Source organism: Lynx rufus, unplaced genomic scaffold (assembly GCF_022079265.1).
Source record: "Lynx rufus isolate CCGP_SWC_20201006 ecotype Redwood Valley unplaced genomic scaffold, mLynRuf1.p SCAF_20, whole genome shotgun sequence".
NCBI lineage: Eukaryota > Metazoa > Chordata > Mammalia > Carnivora > Felidae > Lynx > Lynx rufus.
In genome coordinates this window covers 11,945,813-11,968,419 of record NW_025814835.1, presented here as the reverse complement: position 1 = coordinate 11,968,419, position 22,607 = coordinate 11,945,813, and positions in this window count along the sequence as shown.

The window sequence follows — 22,607 nt, the reverse complement described above, 5'->3', positions numbered from 1 at the left end:
TTGCTTATTTTCTAAGTTACTACCAATACTCTCTCCCAACAGTTTATAAAACACGTATAACTCATCTACTGATTCTCAGGTCAATGCTCTTAAAATATAGGTTATTTTAAAAACAAAGGCAACCAAAAAGTCATAACTCACAATCCCTTTAGTGATAGCATCAAGTTTATGGTAATATGTAATTTCAAACAAACAAACAAACCCATCATCTTGGGAAACTGAAATTGTATTTTTAAAAAAAAATTTTTAACGTGTATTTATTTTTGAGACAGAGAGAGACAGAGCATGAACAGGGGAGGGGCAGAGAGAGAGGGAGACACAGAATCGGAAACAGGCTCCAGGCTCCGAGCTGTCAGCACAGAGCCCGAGGCGGGGCTCGAACTCACGGACTGCAAGATCGTGACCTGAGCCGAAGTCGGCCGCTTAACCGACTGAGCCACCCAGGCGCCCCCTGAAATTGTATTTTTAAAAAAATTTCCCTTGTAGGAGAATTAACTTAGATTGCTTTTTTTTTTTTTTTTTTTTTTTTTTCTGCTTGATCTTTTTGAGGCATGCAATTAGGGGTTAAAAACGTAAATGCTGAAAGTGCTGAAAATTTTTCAGATTTATTTTCAAACAGGAAGAAAAGACCCCTCTCTGAGTATAGCTTTTGTATATATTACACAATGCTGCCCAAATCCTAAGTAAAAAATATCTAAGCATATGGCTTCACCTTTCAAAGGGGCTCTATTATTGCCCACAGCCAGTGAGTAATACACCTCTACAATTTTAATACATATAAAGTTATTTATTCTGTCGATGGCTGCTTTATCCTGGATTAAGACTGTCTTCCCAGGAGATACAAACGGTAGCCATGTGAGGTGAAGAACGTGTTAATCAACTTGGCTATGGCAAAGATTTCACAACGTGTACATAGATTAAATCATCACATTGCCCACCTTTAAAAAAAGCACATTGCACAATGTAAGTACATACGATGTCCACCACACCTCCACAAAGCTGAAAACAAAAGATAACCCTGATTGCAGAAAATCAAAGCTGATTCAGGACACTTAAAACTAAAGCACGGAAGTGGAAATCTAACAAAAATAATTTTTCATAAGAAATTTAGCAGACTAAATTTGAAGCTACGCACTTTTATTCCCTCTTTCCATTGCAAGTCGCCTGACAAGTACGCAGAATTGTCTGTTGCAGTGATTTTTAGACCATAATTGTTTCTTATTTTTAGCTACGGATCCTTTTCTTGTAACAAAACCTAGGTGCCCAGTATATCAACCAGGCAAACCAGTACTTATTTTAAAATCTCGTAACAGAAACCGTTAAATTTCTACTTACAGTAGTGTAGAGGACTTGACCCCAAGTGGACCCTGAGTAAAATGATGCTTTTATTGCATTACTAGGCTTTCATAAAGGAAAAGAAATGTCAAAAGAGCCAAGAAAAGGAAAGGGAGGAAAGGATATGAAAAATTAAGAAAAAGTAAACCCAAAAAAGCAAACACGTAAATATAAGCAAACATCATTATTACAAACTAATAAAGCTTGTGTCTAATTAATAGGGCCTCAAAACAGGGTAAAACTTAAGTGCTGAAGAACAATGGAATGTAAAGCAGTGTGATGAATGGATAAAGAAGACGTGGTTTATATATACAATGGTATACTACTTGGCAATGAGAATGAAATCATGCCATTTGCAGCATGCCATTTGGATGGAACTGGAAGATATTATGCTGAGTGACATAAGTCAGTCAGAGAAGGACAGATATCATATGTTTTCACTCATATGTGGATCTTGAGAAACTTAACAGAAGACCATGGGGGAAGGGAAGTGGAAAAAATAGTTACAAACAGAGAGGGGTGGAGGCCAACCACAGGAGACTCTGAAATACAGAGAACACACTGAGGGTGGATGGGGCCATGGGGGAGAGGGAAAAATGGGTGCTGGGCATTGAGGAGGACACTTGTTGGGATGAGCCCTGGGTGTTGTATGTAAGCCAATTTGACAATAAATTATATTAAATGAAAAAGAATATAGAGCAGTGAGGGTCTGACTTGAGCTTGTATTCTAAAAGACTTATTGCTTAGGAATCTGATTAATATGCACACTTTATATTCCCTTAAGTTCATGAGAAAAACACTGAAGAATTATTGTTAGGAAGTTAAAACAGTTTTTATAACTCCCAAACTGGAAAGAAGACAGAAAAAAACTGAAACAACCCACAAAAAAAGCAATAAAGGTCTATTCTAAAGCAGCAAAATACATTCAAAATATGTATAGTAAAGCATACGTTCAAATTTATTATTAAATTACAGCAAATGTAATTGATCTAAGTTGAGAAAAAGAGGTTGTCTGAATAGATTTTTAAAAGATTAGTTATAGGTTTTACATAAGAAGCTAATCCCCAAAGATGTACACAGAACTGGAAGATAATGAAAAGGAAAAAAAAAAAAAGATACATAAGGGAATATTAGCCAAAAATTTGAATTATTTATGTAAAATTTTCAATTAGCCAAAAAGTTGTCAAATAATAAAAGCATGAAGCTAATAAATTATTCTGAACATTTACCAATATCAACAGAATGTAAGTTCCATGAAGGCAAAGTTTCTCATTAGCATATGCATGTATTAAGGTAAATACTTGCCATGTAATAGGCACTCAATGAGCATTTGTTGCTTGAGAAAATGGCAATGACATTTTCTGAGTCAAATCAATTAAATCAGATGTCAGTAACTAAAAACAAACAAATAAAAAGCAGATATCATAGAAGTAATTCTAGATAACACATGTTGAAGAAATAAAGATAAAATTTGAAATTGAACTATTGAAAACTAAATGGTTTTGAAAATATTGCCCATTAAAATGGAAATTATCATGTACATATCATGTACATATTATGTACATATCTAACAAAGATTGAAGTTTAATGCGAATAATATAAAAATGCACTTCAGTAAATCTGAAAATTAAAAAAAATAACTTCCAAAACCATGTCTAGAAGAATTTTTTAGAGTACATAATTTTAGAATTATTAAAGAAATTTATTCAGTAAAGTGATATTGTGATTTAAAAATTTTTTTATATTCATTTATTTTTGAGAGACAGAGTGAGACAAAGTGAGAGTGGGAGAGGGACAGAGAGAGGAAGAGAGAGACAGGGAGACACAGAACCTGAAGCAGGCTCCAGGCTCCGAGCTGTCAGCACAGAGCCCGACGCGGAGCTCGAACCCACGGACTGTGAGTCATGACCTGAGCCGGAGTCAGACACTCAACCAACTGAGCCACTCAGGCACCCCTAATATTGTGATTTAGAACAGCAAATACATACTTGATCTTCGCCTAATTTGTGGCACAGAACTAGCTCCTCAAACCCTTAGCAAGTGATGAGAACAGCAAAGGCATCTTGTGTTATGTTACTGAGGTGACTTTTGGACTGCACCCAAGGGGTGGGAGGGGGGTGGGAAGAGGAGGGGCTATAGATGGAATCAGGCGGTGGGACTGAAAGTTCCAACCCTCTCATCTTGGTTGGTTCCCTTAGGGGTTTTCCAGAAGTCACCACAATACATAAACCCAGTTGTGGCAGAAAAGGGCTCGTTAAGAATAACAAGACACCAATTTCACCTGTATGACTGAAGTCTTTCGGGATTAGAGGACAAGAGACAAATAATCTGAAATACAATGTTCCCATCGCTCTTACTGCTCAAGAAGGAAATTCCAAGGATTTGGGGAGCTGTGAGCTAGGAATCATGCACGGGGAAGACAAATGCATATGAGAAATACTTTTTGGTCATCTCAATGACCAAATATATATTTCTTATAAATCACGATATCGCACATATTCAGATTGACTACCTCACGGCCAATAGAGTCTGGGCTGTCTGAGCATCTGTGTTCACTGTCTGGGCACGACCCCAAGTTAGGGTGGTCTAGGTCTGCTGCACATCTCTGGTTCTCAGATCCAGGCTAACAGAATAGCAACTATCTGGGTATGTCTTCCTCATGGAACATTGGGGTCCAGAGCTAAGACAAACCACCCTAGGACTTTAAGTTCATTAACATTCCATTGTTCAAAGTTGTCACATGACCAAGCCCCAAAGGAGTGGACCGGAGAAGTATATTCCACTGTAGGAGAGGATGTTTTTTTCCTCTACCCTTTTAGGTTCTTTTGGTCTGTTAATTAAATTGACCTAAGACAGATTTAACAGGGGAAAAACAAAATTCAGTTTTGTATGTATGGGAGCTCTGCAAAGACATGAGAGGCTCAAAGGCAGACAATTGAAGTTTATATGCCATTCTGAGCTAAAAAGCTGGCTTCAAAGGGAAGGAAGACAGGAAGATAGGATAAGCAAATTGGCCATGTCATGCAGAGACAATGGGACCCAGAGAGGAATTTGAACAAACCGGCCTTGCCAAGCTCTGCCCCCCATCACCCCTTATCTCTGGTGATAGTTATCTTCCTAAACCAGGCCCTCTTTCTAAATTTTTAGAGGCAGTTAAAGGGGAGATAAAAAGTTCTTCCTGAGTGTTTTGGGGCCTTGAGTGTCTTCAGCTCAAAATCATCCAAATGCCAAAGTGGCCCATTTTGGGGAGGCTTGTTCTGAACCTCTTCACTACCACAGATGCCTTCAGAATAAGTCTTTGCTTACCAATAATCCAATCGGTAGCAAAAGGCAATACTCATGTTGACATTTTTATAACTTTACAAGAAAGCATAACTAAGCAGTAAGTTATAATGATATTGACACATATGGTTCACACTTTATAAGTTCTTTTATTTTTATGTTTTTGGAAAAGCAAAGGAATGAGAAATACTAATCTAATATAGCACTTAACTTCCTGGACGAGGTGCAAAAAATGGGTTGGATAAAGAAAGTGAGTAGAGTTAAGAACAAAGTTATTAGTAATATTCTTATTTTGGGGGTGATGCATTCAAAGTATTTATTTAATTATTAGGCATCATATTTTCAAATATTGAACATACCTGGCATGTGACAATTGTTGTTACATAATTTAAAACAAAATGTGAAGTGCATAAGTTCTGCGGACATAAAAATGAGTCCTGGCTCTACTTACCATGTGGCTTAGAGGAAATTCCCAAGCTGTGTGAGCCCTTTTTTTGTCTTACAGACACTTATATAATGAAAGTAATAATGCACACACAAAAGTTGTTATAATAATCAATTGAGACAGCATGTATAAAATGTTTAGCACAGACTACATGCTCAGTAAATAGCTCCTGTATATTAAGAGTTGCACTGTACATCTATTCTCCCTCTCATCATGAATATTTAATACTATCACTAAAGCTAACAGAAGCATTTATGTAGTTCCAGAGAATAGCCCGCTGCAGAGAACACTCCTAACCGTTCTCTCTGGGAGTCTAAGTCCGATGCAAAACGCACAACTCTGGCAGACAAACCAATCTACGTGCCGCCAGTGAATGAGCAGATACAAGGAGAGTTCGCAAAACAGTGCTAAGAAAGTGGGTGCTCACACAGCTGTGGTGTGCTGGCGTGCATCCGTGGAGCAACGGATGGGAGAAACGGAAGACAGCAAAGCATGATAGGGCGGACGGAGTGATGCATGTAGCAGGGGGGCTGGGTATAAAACCCAACTCTGCCACTAACCCGTGAGGGGCGTTTAGCTTCCATCTCTAAGTCTGTTTGCATGTCTGTCAAAGAAAGTTAATAATGAGAATTTTCTGAGGGGCCTGGGGGGCTCGGTCGGTTGAGCGGCCCACTTCGGCTCAGGTCATGATCTCGCGGTTCGTGGGTTCGAGCCCCGCGTCGGGCTCTGTGCTGACAGCTCGGAGCCTGGAGCTCGCTTCGGAGTCTGTGTGTGTGTCTCTCTCTTCCCCACTCGTGCTCTCTCTCTCAAAAATAAATACATATTTTTTAAAAATTAAAAAATAAGTAGAGTTTTCTGGGGCGTGGGTGGCCCAGCTGGCTGAGTATCCAACTCTCCATCTCCGCTCAGGTCGTGATCCCAGGGTTCGTGGATTGAGACCCGCATGGGGCTCTGCGCTGACAGCGTGGAACCTACTTGGGATTCTCTCTGTCTCCCTCTCTCCCTCTCCCCTTCCCCTGTTCGTGTGCTCACTCTTTCTCTCTCAAAATAAATAAATAAGCATTTTAAAAATAGAAAAGGTGACAGTTACAACATGATATTGTAAATATCTTATCAGCATTAGAGGGAAGCATTATATTTCTGAGGCAGATACCAGGAGATAGAAATTGTGGGTAAACCCACACATTCTTTGCCAAAAAACTGCTGAAGAGCACAACCTCAGACTGTACTTTCATTATTAACCTTTACCTCAAAAATGTTTAGGACATGGTGATAATTTTATTTTATTTTTTAACGTTTATTCATTTTTTGTGAGGCAGAGAGAGACAGAGCATGAGCAGGGGAGGGGCAGAGAGAGGGAGACACAGAATCCGAAGCAGACTCCAGGCTCTGAGCTGTCAGCACAGAGCCCGTCGCGGGGCTCAAGCTCACGCCCATGAGATCATGACCTGAGCCGAAGTCGGGCACTTAACCGACTGAGCCACCCAGGACCCCCCATAATGATCATTTTAAACAGTTGAACCTATTACTTCAAGTTTTTCGTTAAAGTAAAATATTAAAAAAAATATTAAAAAATGTGGTGATATAAATATATTCTTGAGTGTGCATCAAAACACTGTATCCTTCTAGAAAGTACTGCCACGTAGCCAATATGTGCATGAGAATGTAGTAAATACGTAGGGGTTGGATTTTAGACGTTCACTCTAATGGCTCATAGAGTTGAGGCCAATACCAGTCTCAAGATCTGTCATAAAATAAGTCACATAGTATTTGTTAAAAATCTAAATAAAAAAAAATTAAAAAAAAATCCAAGTGAACCAAAATAAGATCATACCTGCAGTCACTTTCTGAGCTCTGTCTTCTGCTTGAAAAATTCTAATAACAAAACTTGTTGTCAATAACAGCAAAGGGATACGCTCATGTAATAATAAATCGATAGAGAACGAGGATATGAGAATTTCATACACTCATTGTCAGAGTCAGCATTTGAACCTGCATCTTCTGACTCAATCCACGTCCTTAAGCTTTGGGTCATACACCCTTCCTTCCATTTGGGAGCAGTTATATTGTGAAGGGTTATCACAACCCTATCCTCGTCCAAGGAAATTATGTTTATAGAAGTTACAAAATCCATTCGTAAAGGTTCGGCTTCAGAATCCAGCCTTTCTCATAAAATCCAGTCCTCATCCTCATAATACAGTCTACCAACAGTTGGAGTTTCTAAAACTGTTTCAACTCCAGCTTTCTGCCACTACATAAAGTATACATTTAGATAGAATAGTGTCTTACGTCCAGCAGACCTATCGTTTCCTGAATTTGTGAGAGTCCTCATCCATCTATTTTCCAAGCTATTGCCAAACATCTCTAAAAATTTTCAGTGTGATGCCATACAATGGACAAAGGGTAGAATCTGCTTAATTATTTTGAATTCTAGCTTTACTATTTTTCATATAATTGCTAAGAACATAACTGCATGCGTGCTTGCATATCTCCTCGCCAGATTTGACGTCACAGCTCCACAAATGCTGAAGGTGTCACTGTACCAATATTCTCCGTGGTTCTAGTAACACGTACAGTATTGGCAGATATTCTTGAAGTACACTTGCAAACAGAATATGGCAAAGGAGACAACTGAGAATAGGGGGAAAGAGAGTATGAGTAGTTGATCCAAAGCTTTATAATGCTGTGTTTTAGAGGATTGCCTGTGATCTAAACCTGTACTAATCGAAAAGCATGCTGTAATATTGTCCTTGAAACATAAAACAAACAATTTTGGCCACCAGATGTTTTTTTTTTTTTTCTTGTCAAACATTTCAGCGATTAGGGTCCTGTTGGCAGCTTTAAAGCCTCTGCCAAAGTTAACAGAGTCTCATCTCTTTCTTTCACATTTGCTCTGGCAAAAGATGTGGATCTTTGATAAGTGTCTTTATCTAATTGCAGCTTGTCTTGTCATTATTGACCCTACTTTATGGAAGAGTAAATAAATTTCATGAAGACCTTAAATATCCCGCAAAAATGTATACTATTGCTTTGTTCTTTTGATCACTATTACACAAATGATTGATAGACTAATTGTGGGGAGTGGGCTTAGTGATTATTTCTTAGATCCCATGCTTGCAGAACATTCTGTCTGAGCCTAGCATTGCACAGACTGGAAGAGGTTGGGAGAAAAGTGTTAAAGGAAGTTCGGAAGAAGCTACAGAGACCAGACCAGAACCCGGAGGCAGCAACAGAAGCCTCTTTAAGGAGTGAGTGCATTGCTGTAGAAAGATTACCCAGTTTGGAGTAAGATAGATTTTAAGTCAATTCCCAACTCTGTCACTTACTGCCTTGGTGAACTTTGACAAATTACTCTGTGCGTGAGAAGCTCAATTTTCTCATTAATAAAATGTGATTAAGAGTAGTAATCTCTCTGGGGGCGCTGGGGTGGCTCAGTCAGTTAAGGGTTCCACTTCCGTTCAGGTGGTGATCTCCAGTTCATGAGTTTGAGCCCCACATCGGGCTCTTTGCTGTCAGCGCATAGCCTGCTTCAGATCCTCTGTCCTCCTCTCTCCCTGCCCCTCCCCTGCTTGCACTCTGTCTCTCTCAAAGCAAATTAACAAACTTAAAAAAAAAAAAAAAAGAATAGCAACCTCTTAGGAATTTTATGAGGATTACATGGGAAATTCCGTATAAGTCCCTTAGCTCAGTGCGGAACACACAGTAGGTCTATTAATTAGAGCACAGGCTAAGCTGTTAGGACAAATATTAAAAAAAATACAGTGCCTCAAGCTGATGGCAGCATATTTCTATTTCATATAACAGTCTGGTGAGCAAGCGTCCTGGGAGGGTAGGTAGCTCCTCTCAGTAGGAAATTCAAGAGCAGACACAGGTTCCTTTCATCTTGTTGCTTTGCTGACACCTCAGGTGTAGTGTTGTCTGCATATTCAAAGCTGGCTTTCACTGTATATCAATCAGAGTCCCAGCAGGAGACAGTGGACATAATCCATTGGTATGTTTGAAGTGACTTTCCCCCTAAGGTCAAGAACAAGACACGATGTCTCCATTCTCACCATTTTAATTCAGCACAGTACTGGTAGTCCTAGCTGCAGCAATCAGACAACAAAAAGAAATAAAAGGCATCCAAATCAATAAGGAAGAATTAAAACCTTCACTATTTGCAGATGACATGAAACTCTATACAGAAAACCCAAAAGACTCCACCAAAAAAAGCTGCTAGAACCAATAAATGAATTCCGTAACGTAGGAGGATACAAAATCAATGTACTGAAATCTGAATGCATTTCTGTGCACCAATAATGAAGCAGCAGAAAGAGAAATTAAGCAAATAATCCCATTGACCATGGCACCCACAATAGTAAGACATCTAGGAAGTGACTAATAAAGGCACACTTTACGACAGCAGGATGAGGTTAAAGGAAACCAAAAAGATTTGGTCAAACACACAAGAGGAGGCCATGGCACAGAGCCTCTGGCAACTGGTTTGAAGGGGAAGAAGGAGTATTTACCAGAATCCGTAGGAGAAAGCCATTCGACAGCACTTGTGATATTTGGCAAGGCGAAGCAAGGACACACAGCAGTCCTGAAATGGACAGAACCGGAGAAATAAATACCCAACCTTGTTTTCCTCCCACCCCAGATCAGTGTCTCCTAGTGGGGGACATCATCCACATCTTCATCCCAAGTACAAGTAAGCCCGTGGGTGCTGTTCAGAAGGTCAGTCTCCCAGAGCACAGAGTATAACAGAGGGACAAAACAAAAACAAAAACAAAAACAAAAACAAAGACCATGCATAGTGCAAGACTTTGCCCATCAGAGGCCATTTTTATCATTTGTCCTGAAGAAAAAATATGTTTCCCAAACAGCATAGTAAATCCCATCACCTACTGTGTATTTGCAAAGCAATGTCCGTTTGGTCATGCTCTGACAACCAACTGCAGTTACTATCACATTTATATGACTATTGTCATATAAGGTAACAGGGAAAATGAACAATGAACTAGCCACTATTGCCCCTCTCCTTTATTTTTCCGTTCTTTCTGCTACTAAGTTGGCTGGACTGAATTCTTTACATGATTATCTAACCCAATCATCATAGCTTCAGTTTCCATTGGGCCTGTCTTTATTGGTTTACCAAGTTTTTCCATGATTAAGACTGTTGGACAGGAAAGGACCAAGCACTGCTTTAGTGAATATTCTTTGTTCCATAGAGTTCTTCTAGCCATGCCCCTCCTTGGTTTACAACAGCCCAGTTTCCCTTCAGTGACTGAGTTAGAACATGCCAGCCAATGGAGAGTCTGCCTTTTTCTTTTTTCTTTCTTTTTCCTTTCCTTTCCTTTCCTTTCCTTTCCTTTCCTTTCTTTTCTCCTTTCCTTTTCTTTCTTTCTTTCTTTCTTTCTTTCTTTCTTTCTTTCAGAACCATAAGGAGATAAATATTACCAAGTTCTGGTCCCAGTTTCCCATTTAGCATAACTACATTACTGTCAAAAAAGTAATTACTGTCAAAAAAGTAATTCTCCTTGGGTACCAGAACCTTTAAATAAACTGAAGTTCTAGTGATGGAAAGATAGAAAGCAAAAAATTTTTACGGTATTTTATGTGGAGTAATAGTGAGAGGGGTCATTCCCACTGCTACCCCATTTGGTTATGGGGAGGAAGATAACCTTGCAAAGTGTTGTCTCCTATACATGATCCTATAAGTGAGACTTTTAAAGTAAATTTACCTTTATGAGAAGACAGTTGCTTCTGTGTGACAACATGAGAAAAAGGCCATACAAAGGGGCCAACTCAGTAAAAGGGATGTACTTGTGTAGAAGCAATGTTGTGTATTATACTCTGGCAATAGTAAGATAGTTGTTAGGTCCAAGGAAGGACCTAATGCATTCTGGGATGTATATGTCTTGCTAAGTCATTTATGATATTTCCTACCTCTTGTTAGGTATAACTAAGGTAAGATTATTAAGAATAATAGGTATAAATATAAAAATTCAGTTTGGGCCTTTATAAGAAAACCATAGAGTGGGTGGCTTAAACAAATTTTGTTTTCTCACAGTGATAGAAGCTGGAAGTTCAAAATTCAGTTGCCAATTGATTCAGCATCTGGTGGGAGGCTTCTTTCTGGTTTGCAGAGGCCATTGTCTTGCTGTATACTCACATGGTAGAGAGAGAGAGAGAGAGAGCGAGCTCTGGCCTCTCTTCCTCTTCTTTCAATGGCAATAATTCCATTATTCCATTCATCTAAACTTAAATGACCTCACAAAGGCCCACCTCTAAATACCATCGAGTTGGAAGTTAGGGCTTCAACATATCACTTTGTGGGAATACAAACATTCAAACCATAGCATTTATTAATATAATAAACAAGCACGGGAGGTCACCTGATTCTCTTTTCTTTTACTGATGCAAATAGGAGCACAAGTTTTATGCTGATTTTCTCTAGTAACTACAATCTTTCCAGAACCATAGCTATCGATGGCATCACCACCAGATTGTTTGCTATAATCTCCTAACAGTCAAAATGCAACACATAACCAGCAGCATTTGTATTTGTCTACCGGGAGTGTGTTAGAAATGCAAATTCTGACACTTCTTCCTGGACCTTTTCAATTAGAATATGCATTTTTAGCAAGATTCCCGAGATTTTTATGCAGATTGAAGTTTAGAAGTACAGTTAAAACTCATATTTTTTTTTTCCCCCCACAGGACCCATTTTGGTCTTGGGCTAACCAATCAATTTAGTGAGGATCTTAGAGAAATCAACGTCTCTAGATTTTTCATCACCTCGAGGTGGCTTCTAATTTTTGCAGTTCCCCAAAGCAGTGATATTGCCGTTGGTTTACTATATTGTATATTGGTGTGAGTGTGGAAGGCATTTCCACTATTTTCCTTTTGTCGCCTCTACTGTGATAGGCATCGTTTCAACATTCAGAAAGAAATATCCCCTCACATAGGTCAAACCCCTTAGTAGTCTGCTTATCAGTCTCATTTGTAGGAATTTCGGGAGCAATGAACAATTACAAAGACTTCATCAATCAAAAAACTTTGAATACCTGGCCATGCTTGTGACTAATTGCTACCACTTTATCCTTCTGACCACTTTGTCTCTGATTTTAAGTGCCATACGAAGGTCTTTATCTACTTCAATCCCATTCTTCTCATTTAAGTCAAGAACCCAAACTGGTGTGGTCTTCCGATTTTCATATCCCACCTAGAGAGGAGCCACCCTTGAATTTTGCTTCTGTCTCTAAGGTATTTTTTTGTTTTATGTGGAGATAACGCCTGTGGTGGATTCAGCCATTCCAGTAGATAGGGCTTAAGACCAGGTTAGCAGTTTGCACGTAATAGATCCATTTCAATATTCTCACATTTGAGCCTGTGAAATCGTTTCCGTAGAATATGCCAGAACACTGCGGATATTTCATTTTCATTGGCACTATGTGAAGCAATTAGCCCCACCCCCACAACAAAAACACCACTCTCCAGGGCTCAAGCTAACACTTTAAATCCAGAAGCTTGAGTAAGTGCATCTATGTCCAAACAACTCGAGGTTGATAAGGTATATCATGCTTTGCATGCCTCCTCTCACACCTTCAGCATACGGTCTCATTAGTCAAGTTCATGTTGATCACATTTGACAATGTCATACAAGTCTTTCAGTTTATAGGCTATTTTCTGCCAGGTCTTGTACTTTTTATATTGGCAACGGGCTAGGAACTAACTCTTATTGTGAGCGTGGAGGAAAATGAGGGATTGTCAGGGTGGGTTCTGGGGACAATCCCCTTAAATGGCAACTGCCCAAGATGGAGTAATTTAAAGGTTTTTCAATGAAAAACAAAACAAAACAAAAAAAACCCCAAACACCTAGCTCCCTCAGACAGAGGGGAGACAGAGAGGGAAATTCCACATAATTTGAGAGTTCAGTTTTTCAGCTTCCAGTGTCTCATACCCAATATCCAGGTTTCAGGCATTCTCCATCACTTCCCTTAGCCTAGCATTACCTTACCTGGGGGGGATAAGCATTTAATTGGTAGGATGGTTTCACAGCCCATGAAATCAGACGCCGAGCCTGATCCTCGGGCTTATCTTCCCCACAGCGATTTTCGGACTTGGCATTCACAGTTTGAATTAGACTGCCAAGGTCATCATTTTGGTAGTTTTCCTCTGTCTTATTTTTAGGCCAACAGAAGACGCCACTTGCCCTACAATCCTTACATTTACTATGATCTCCTGAGCAACTCGATCATACCCGTTTTATCTCTAGATGCTTTTATCTGTACCCTTTTTTCTCTCAGCAAGGAAGACATTGAATATGTGAGCAAATATATCATAAATGTATTTAAGTGTTTGTTTCTTGGTGCTACTTCCGGTATTATTCACGGTGTCTGTGCAGGCGTCAGAAAGTGGCGGTGGTGGGTTGGGTCCCACGCAAGCTAGTTACAAAAGCATAGGTAGGATTAAGTGAACCCAACGGGAAAGGAGCTATTACCAGGCCTATGTGCTTCCATGTTAATTTCAAAATAGAAAATAAATTAGTCGAATTAAAGAAATACAATTTAATTATGCGGAGCAGCCACTTTTGCCTAGTTGAAATAGTACACAGGCTTTAAACAGTTGGACACCCAATTTCTATGAAGAACACAAGAGATTCTTTTCAGTGAATTTGTTTCCAAATTCTACAATAAAAGAAAACCTAATAGCTTTCCACTAAAAATAAAACAGTGTCCATCACTGGCCTCGATTTATTTATTTTGTTTTAAATCATTCACCTTCTAATGAAAGGCAAATTTAAATTGGTGCTCTTGATAGATATGATTTACTAAGTCATATTTATGTTTCAAAGAGGTGAATGGGTCAAAAGCAGTCATTGGAGTGAGCTAATGTCTTCTCACATTCTATTTTTCTTATGTTTTCTGTGCGAGATGATGTTCATTTGTTTGAAAAAAAAAAGGAGTGTTGTTTGACTGAATTGGGTAACAGAACTGACATCAGCTTAAATACTTTGGTGCTCAGTGATTTTATACCCCATATTTGGGTTTTACAATAGTATGAATTAATTCAATTTGTAAGGTGCTATAATAGAACAAAGGTAATTATGAAGGATGTGTCAGCCTCAGCTAAAATATGACTACTTTAATGTGCCTCTTGAAAAATATATCTTACCATAATTGTGGCGAAAGAAATAATATTTTTTATAAATCTCTTTTTTGGAGGTAACACACATCAAAAGTGCATATTGTTATACAATAATATGCAAATAATAAATAAAAACATTTCTACCTTGCTTTATATATGATCAGAGGGAGTAAGCATAGCTACAGATTAGTCTCCCTGGAAATAGGAGACAGAAGTGAAAAAATATATATGCATACTTATTTATAAGGGTTAGCAGATACAGCTAACTGTAGAAACATTAGGTAGAAATAAATTTTAGTTTAAGTCCTTAAAGAAATGTGGAAAATACTCAATGAAGAAACTTCAACAAAAACCATAACTAAAGTTGACTTTCTAATGTGTGAATGTGTGCTCTTCTTATAGAATTCATCTTCAAACATTTTGACACACACACACACACACACACACACACACACTTTTTCTTCTACACTGATTCTCTATTTCCAATCTCCATTGGCTATTTTGTAATTTTTCAGTTAAACAAAGCAATAAACAAAAGAGAAATAAAATAAAATGAAAATAATGTCTATTTTTCAGTGGAATACATTCAACGCTGGGAAAATTAAATGCGGAGTATTTACTTATAATACAATAAACATTTTCCTCTGTGATTCCACTATTTATGGTTTTGTTTTCTAGCTTAATTAGCAGAACTTCTGTCAATCATGCGCTTTCGGGGGGAAAATGTTTCATCTGTCCTCATGTCGCTTGGAAGTGACTCTTACAAGAGTTATTCTCCTCTTTCTCCCGCTTGACTAGAGTCCTAGAAGTTAAGTTAAGCAATCAGGGGTGCCTGGGTGGCTCACCTGATTAAGCATCGGTCTTTGGCTCGGGTCACGATCTCATGGTTCGTGAGTTTGAGCCTCACATTGGACTTCCTGCTGTCAGGACAAAGCCTGCTTCAGATCCTCTGCCCGTCCCCCCCCCCCTTTCTGCCCCTCCCTCCCTCAATAATAATTAATAAATGTTAAAAAAAATAAGTTAGTAATTTTAGATATGTACATCTTTTGTGCTAACTCAAACTTGCTCTTGGGCTGTTCTGACCTCTATATCTTGGGAGTATGATAGGATTAAGAAATCTATATCCATAGGTCCAAGCCATATTTAATAACGCAGCTTTGACAGATATGAGGATTTTATTTTTATCTCAATGTATTCTTTTTATAATGACGCCTTGATGTGTAACAAATCACTTTAAGATCCTGTGTCTTAAAGCTAAAACAACAATAACTTATCCTACCCCTGAACTGGTACTTTGTGCCAAACTGGCTGCAAATGGCTCATCTCAGCCACGCAAACATCAGGTAATGCGGCTGACCTGAACATGGAGAATCTGCTCCCAGACTGGCTGCCTCACATCTTTGGTAATTTGGTAATTTGCTGGTTGTCAAGGGACAACTCAGCTGGGATTGTTGGCTTGTCCTCTGTATGTGGCCTTCTTTATAGGGTTCCACAGGTGTGGTGCTGGCCATTCTTCACAGTATGGTGGCTGAGTTCCAAGATAAAGTGTTCCACAAGACTGGGAGTGAAAGTGTATTAATTAGCGTTTTCCAGAAAAAAGAACTAATAAGATATATACGTCCTGGAAGAGACTTATTACAAGGATTTGGCTCACACGCTTATAGAGGTTGAGAAATCTCAACATTTACCACTTGCAAGCTGGAGCCCCGGGAGAGCCAGTATTGTAATTCAGCCCCAAATCCAAGGACCTGTGATCTAGGGAGCCAAGGGCAGGAGAAGATTGATGTCTCTCAGCTCAAGCCATTAGGCAGGAAAGGCCAAATTCTTTCTTCCTCAGTCGTTTTTCTCCCATTTAGGCCCACAATGGAGAGTGGATGATGCCCACCCGCATTGGAGAGGGAAAGCCACTTTACTGAGTTTCCTGATTCAAAGGCTAATTTCATCCAGAAAGAGTCTCACAGATATTCCCAGAAATAACGTTTAACCAAATATCGGGGCACTCCATGATCCAGTCAAATTGACACATATAATTAACCGTCATGGGAAGCCACCTGTTTCATAAGGTTTGCACCCAGAAGATAGGAAAACACAACTTCCACCATATTCTGCTGATCAAGGAGTCCCTAAGCCAATCCAGACAGCCCAGGGGGAGGCACGGATCCCCCATAAGAAGGAGGCACATCTGTAGCCTTCTTTCACCCATCAGTTCTTGCCCCAGGAGGGGATAGAAGAAATGCTCTTTATCAGCTACCTGGCAATATCATCCATTATCATTTTGTGTATCTGTGTAATATAAATTGGTCAATAATAGCTTTAGTGTTTTATTTATGCTTTTCTTTATAAATGATGAAACATAACTGATTAATTGACTTTATCTGGTTCTCCCAGTGAATCCATGGCTCAAAAATAATGAACAGACGACGATCTAGAATATTTCAGAAGTAATTGAAAAGCACATGCTTGCTTAATTCAATTAAATATATATTGAAACCCTTTCATAGATTTTAGGACCTGTGCGGCCAAAGAAACGTCTGACCTCAAGAAACTGACAACACAGGATAACGACTCGTGCAAATAGTCACAATACAAGCCTGAACGCAATAAGCACTGCGTTCAGCTCCATTATATACTCAGGGATGTTCTACATTTGTGTTTTCAAATGGAACACATGCTAGCATTTCTTTTTATACTTTGCATGAGCATGTTGGAGTTCCTCAAAACACACATTGAAGACCTTTTCCCTTCTTGCTTTTTTTTTTTTTCTATTTGAAGATCTCATTCATGATGCTGCTTCATTCAGCCAACCAATGACTTTGAAGTTTTTGTTTCCCGTCCTGATTTCTCATCTTAGCTCCAGACAATATATCCAATTGCCTTCCTAACATTTCCGCATAGAAGCATTAAGCACACTTCAAATGCTCCCAAACTAACTCATGGTGTTTGCTCCCAAACCTAACCTGGTCTGTCTCCAGCATTCTTGTTGTAGAAATCATGGATCTGAATAAGCCCAGATTAGGATTTATCTTTGACAAGCCTATCTCCCTCAACCTCCCTACCATATTTATTTGTCTCCTACACTGTAAATCCCACAAAGGCAAATATTTTGTCATTTCTTGTTTATCACCGCGTCCCCTGTGCCTTGCAGAGTGTCGGTATACATTTTGCAAAATGAAATCATTGTCGTGACTCTGTCTTTATTTTGGAAACGTTTCCGTTAAATTCAGAAAAGCAAATGGAGCTCTGAAGTGCATATGGCCAGAAACACGTAAGAATCTATTTTCTTAAGTTTGAACATTTATAGAAAAGAATCAGAGTACAGTAAGAATTGTTAAGGACAAAAACATATATATTTGTGGAAAGAATTACATCTTACAGATAGTGGGGTAGTTTCAGGATTCTTTAGGGACTGTACAGGCTTTTTCCCAGAGGAAGCACTAAATTTAGGACACTCTGAATTCACATCACAAAATAGTCAGGAGATTTTATAGTTCAGTCACCAACAGAGAGAAATGGCAAAATAGCACAAAAGACTGTTTCTCACACAGTGTAAATCATGTAGCAAGAGTAAGATTTTCTGTTTTCTATATTATCAACAGAGCTGAAAGAAATTTCCTCAGAGACAGGTATCACAGAAGTAGACAGGCCATTCAGATGTCCTTTAAACCTTAAATACTGATGGGCCAGGTATTATTATTGTTCCTCTTCCTATTCATCAAGTTTCAAGTCACCTCATAATGTTTTTATGCCTTTTTGTCAGGGAATCATTTCCCTAGTCTCTGGATAAAATTTCTTTACTCCTAAATTCCTGCAAAAAGTGGGTTTCTGACAATCCTTTTTTACTTCTCCGTGGCTCCAGTAAGTTCCAGTGATGCCTCTAGTTGAGAAATAATTTGTTATTTACTTTTTGTCTGCAATAGTCAGGTTCTTAAAAGTGAATGTAGTGTTTATCTCTCTCTTTCTCCATATATATATATGTATATATATGACATAGACCTACTTGAAAGGAAGGAAGGAAGGAAAGAAGGAAGGAAGGAAGGAAGGAAGAAAGATGCTATCCAGATAAAATTTAGGAAATGAAAGCAGCATGTTCTTCTGTAGGACAAAACACAGGAAGTGATAGAGAATACCCCATAAGAGAAAAGTAATAGAGAGAATATGGAGGCAAAAGCTGACATTAGTTTTCAGCAAATGTCTATTTAATGTTTCCTGTAGATATAACAAAATAAGCTCATCAGATATTTTGTAAGTTCATTTAGAGTCGTGTTTTTGAGCGTGTTTTCCACAATGTATGTAAAGAAATATATTATGCATAAAGACTCTGTATTCAAACACACACACAACTGAAAAAACATTCATAAATGATACATATCCTTACTTTCTGTGATGAATTCCAAGATGTCGCCATTATATTCTGTCCTATGTTGGTTTTATAAATTGATTTCACAAATCATTAGCTGGTTACGACTTAGTTTGAAAAGGCAGTGGCAAAAAATGTCCTGGATTGTGTATACTCAAGGCAGCAAGGTGTTGTGCAAAGTACCTATAAATAACCATTTGCAATAGTAGGTAACCCTGCAATGTGGTTCTTCATTAGCCATTAGCCGTGATGCACTAGACATAAAGGTGAAATGCTGAGTCCAGCGTCTTTAAATGTATGGGACTTAGACTTTTGCGGAGTCTCTGTTAATGGCAAAACCACAAAACTCATGCAAAGAGATTTCCTGACTCATTTCATCAGTTATGTTTCAGGTAAATAATTTAGGTAAGTGACTTTGAGTCATTATGTCTTAAATGAGTCCAAAATCTTTTAGGGGGGAAAAGGACATATTTGATTAATGCCCGATTTATAAGTATGAAATATTTTTCTTTTCCCATCGAAAGTATTTTTCTTAAACCTATTTGTGGTGATTAAATTCTACCTTACTAAGTTTCACAAGCTGATTTTTGTCGCAAAGAAAGATTTTATACGTTTATAGTATAACAATTTTGAATTAAAACCACTGAGTTAGGTAGACATTTTGTTTTTCTGATAACATTATTGATGTGAGAAAAAGTAAAAATTCTTTAGATAATTTTTAAAATTTTAATACAAGATTTTTCATTTACATTTTAAATTAAACAGAAACAATTTTAAAGAGGCCAAGACACTTAAAAGTTTATAAATTTGAGGGTGCCTGGTGCCTCAGTTGGTTGAGCGTTTGACTTTTGATTTTGGCTCAGGTCAAGATCTCAAGGTCGTGGGCTCCAACCTTGTATCAGGCTCCGCCTGCCGAAGAACCTCTCCTTCTCTCTCTCTCTCTCTCTCTCTCGCCCTCTTCCCCCCTCACACACTCTCTCATTCTCCCTCTCTATTAATCTTTTTAACGTTTATTTAGTTTTAGTTTTGAGAGACAGAGACAGAACAGGAGAGGGGCAGAGAGGGAGACATAGAATTGGAAACAGGCTCGAGACTCTGAGCTCTCAGCACAGAGCCTGATGCGGGGCTCGAACCCATGAACTGTGAGATCATGACCTGAGCTGAAGTCGGAGGCTTAACCGACTGAGCCATCCAGACGCCCCTCTTTTTTGAAGATTTAAATAAATGTTGGGGAGTTAACAGAATAAAGAGAAAGCGGTCAGTAAAAAAATGAATAAATACAATTACTCAAACTACAATAGGGGAAATTTAGGGCAGTGCACCCAGACCTGTGCACTGCAGTAACCTAAAACACACAATTCTTGAGCTACTACTTATGTTTTTAGCTCAGATCTGGAATGCAAGAGCATGTCCACAAGTCAGAATTGAAAATGTAGTTTTGATATACCTCACTGTGGCACATTACACTTCTGAAGGTATATTCACTTTAGATATTTTTGTGAAAGAGTAAACTAATATTTTATAATACTATGTAAGGACTTGCTGAAAATGTAAGTCTCTCAAAGAGCTGTGCAATTTATGGAAAATCATAGACAGAAATATAATGATCTAGAAACAGAGGTGACAATTTTACTAAGACCCAAATTCTCTGCTAATATTTAGGAAAGGCAAAGGCCTTTTTCTCCGCAAGTTCTCATTAGATTTCCACTTTGCCTTTGACTTATTGCATATTGAATACTGACGACACCAGCTACAAATGGACAGCATTTTTGAGGCAGAAATTAAACAGAAATATGTGTCAAAAGGAAATTAAACATAGAAACATAGAAAGCATTCATAGTTGCTTTCACCACATTTTAAGATATTGTTAAGGCTATCATATATGGGAAAATAATGAGAAAGCTTTGTAAACAGCAAAATATTTAAATCTATGAGGATCGTATATTTCAGAGATTTTATTATGTTACGTGTGTCCATGTTAGAAATGTCTGGTCAATTCAAAATGCAAATAAATGTAAAAATGATCAAATGAGCAAAAAAAAATAGCAAAACTATGATTGATAGTTTTATCAATGGTTAATCAATGGTTAACATAGTAAACAAATAAATATTTAGCATATGTTTATTAAACTTCTATTTCAGTAGTTGAAATTACTGGAGGGCAGTTGTTAAGGGCATGATCCCTGAGTCCAAACCCTTGTTGTAACTACAGTGAAGAGAAACACTGCAATTTTGAAATTACAATTTCATAATGACCAAAAAAACCCCAAAAACCAAAAACAAAACAGTTGAAATGAAACAAACAATCAAAAGGTTGCATATGTGATTGTTTATTCCCTCTCTTAGAAAATAGAAAAAGAGAATATATCAATAACAATTAATTAATCCAATTGTCCTGAAATGGAAGACGGAATGGTACCAATAGTCCCCAAAATAATAATGTAGAGAGTTTTTCAATAATGATCAGCTCAATGAAAATATTCACAAATATAACCACATAAATCATAGTTCTCACCTCTCAGGAGGTGTAGAAGGTGGCAGCAAACTCCATAGGGACAGTCCAACAGGTCACATTAGCTAACTGAGGCTGAGACGGTTTCCTTGTCTTGCATTTTGTTCGGCAAGAAGATCGTAACCCTGCAAATACGTCCGTGGCCATAGGAAAGTATCAAAAATAACTGAGAAGTTAAATCTAGGAAGCCATAAAGTAATAAGAGTGATAATAGTAGCAATAATAACAGAAATAAGTAGTGGTAGGAATAGTAGTGATTTGAAAAAATGCAGGTGTAGAAAAGCGAATATTAAATTCAACCAGCTTGTTTTTGCTCTGCGACCATTGAAACATCCTACAAGTTTAGACTATTTTTAAATGGAGCTAAAGTAAATGTATAGTTTTCGTAAAATTAAAATTTTAAAAATTAAATTATTTAAAATAACGTTAAGAAAAATCTTACTGAATAATTAACATTTATAAAACTGGGAAGTTTAAATGTTAACTTTTTTTCTTTATTATTTATGCTACTTGCTTTTATTTATTTATTTATTTATTTATTTATTTTTTCAACGTTTTTTATTTATTTTTGGCACAGAGAGAGACAGAGCATGAACGGGGGAGGGGCAGAGAGAGAGGGAGACACAGAATCGGAAACAGGCTCCAGGCTCTGAGCCATCAGCCCAGAGCCCGACGCGGGGCTCGAACTCACGGACCGCGAGATCGTGACCTGGCTGAAGTCGGACGCTTAACCGACTGCGCCACCCAGGCGCCCCTGCTACTTGCTTTTAAATTTTTATTTTTCATTATTTATTTTTTATCACTGAAGATTTTATTTTTTTCTTGTTTTTTTTTATATGAAATTTATTGTCAAATTGGTTTCCATGCGACACCCAGTGCTCATCTCAACAGGTGCTCTCCTCAACGCCCATCACCCACCCCCCCCTCCCACCCCTCATCAACCCTCAGTTTATTCTCAGTATTTAAGAGTCTCTTATGGTTTGCCTCCTTCCCTCTCTGTAACTTTGTTTTCCCCCTTCTCTTCCCCTCTGGTCTTCTGTTGAGTTTCTCAGGATCCACATAGGAGTGAAAACATATGGTATCTGTCTTTCTCTGCCTGACTTATTTCACTCAGCATAACACTCTCCAGTTCCATCCACATTGCTACAAATGGCCAGATTTCGTTCTTTCTCATAGCCAAGTAGTACTCCATTGTATATATAAACCACATCTTCTTTATCCATTCGTCAGTTGATGGACATTTAGGCTCTTTCCATAGTTTGGCTATTGTTGAAAGTGCTGCTGTAAACATTGGGGTACAAGCGCCCCTATGCATCAGCACTCCTGTATCCCTTGCATAAACTCCTAGCAGTGCTATTGCTGGGTTATAGGATAGATCTATTTTTAATTTTTTGAGGAACCTCCACACTGTTTTCCAGAGTGGCTGCACCAGTTTGCATTCCCATCAAAAGTGCAAGAGGGTTCCTGTTTCTCCACATCCTTGCCAGCATCTATAATCTCCTGATTTGTTCATTTTAGCCACTCTGACTGGCGTGAGGTGGTAT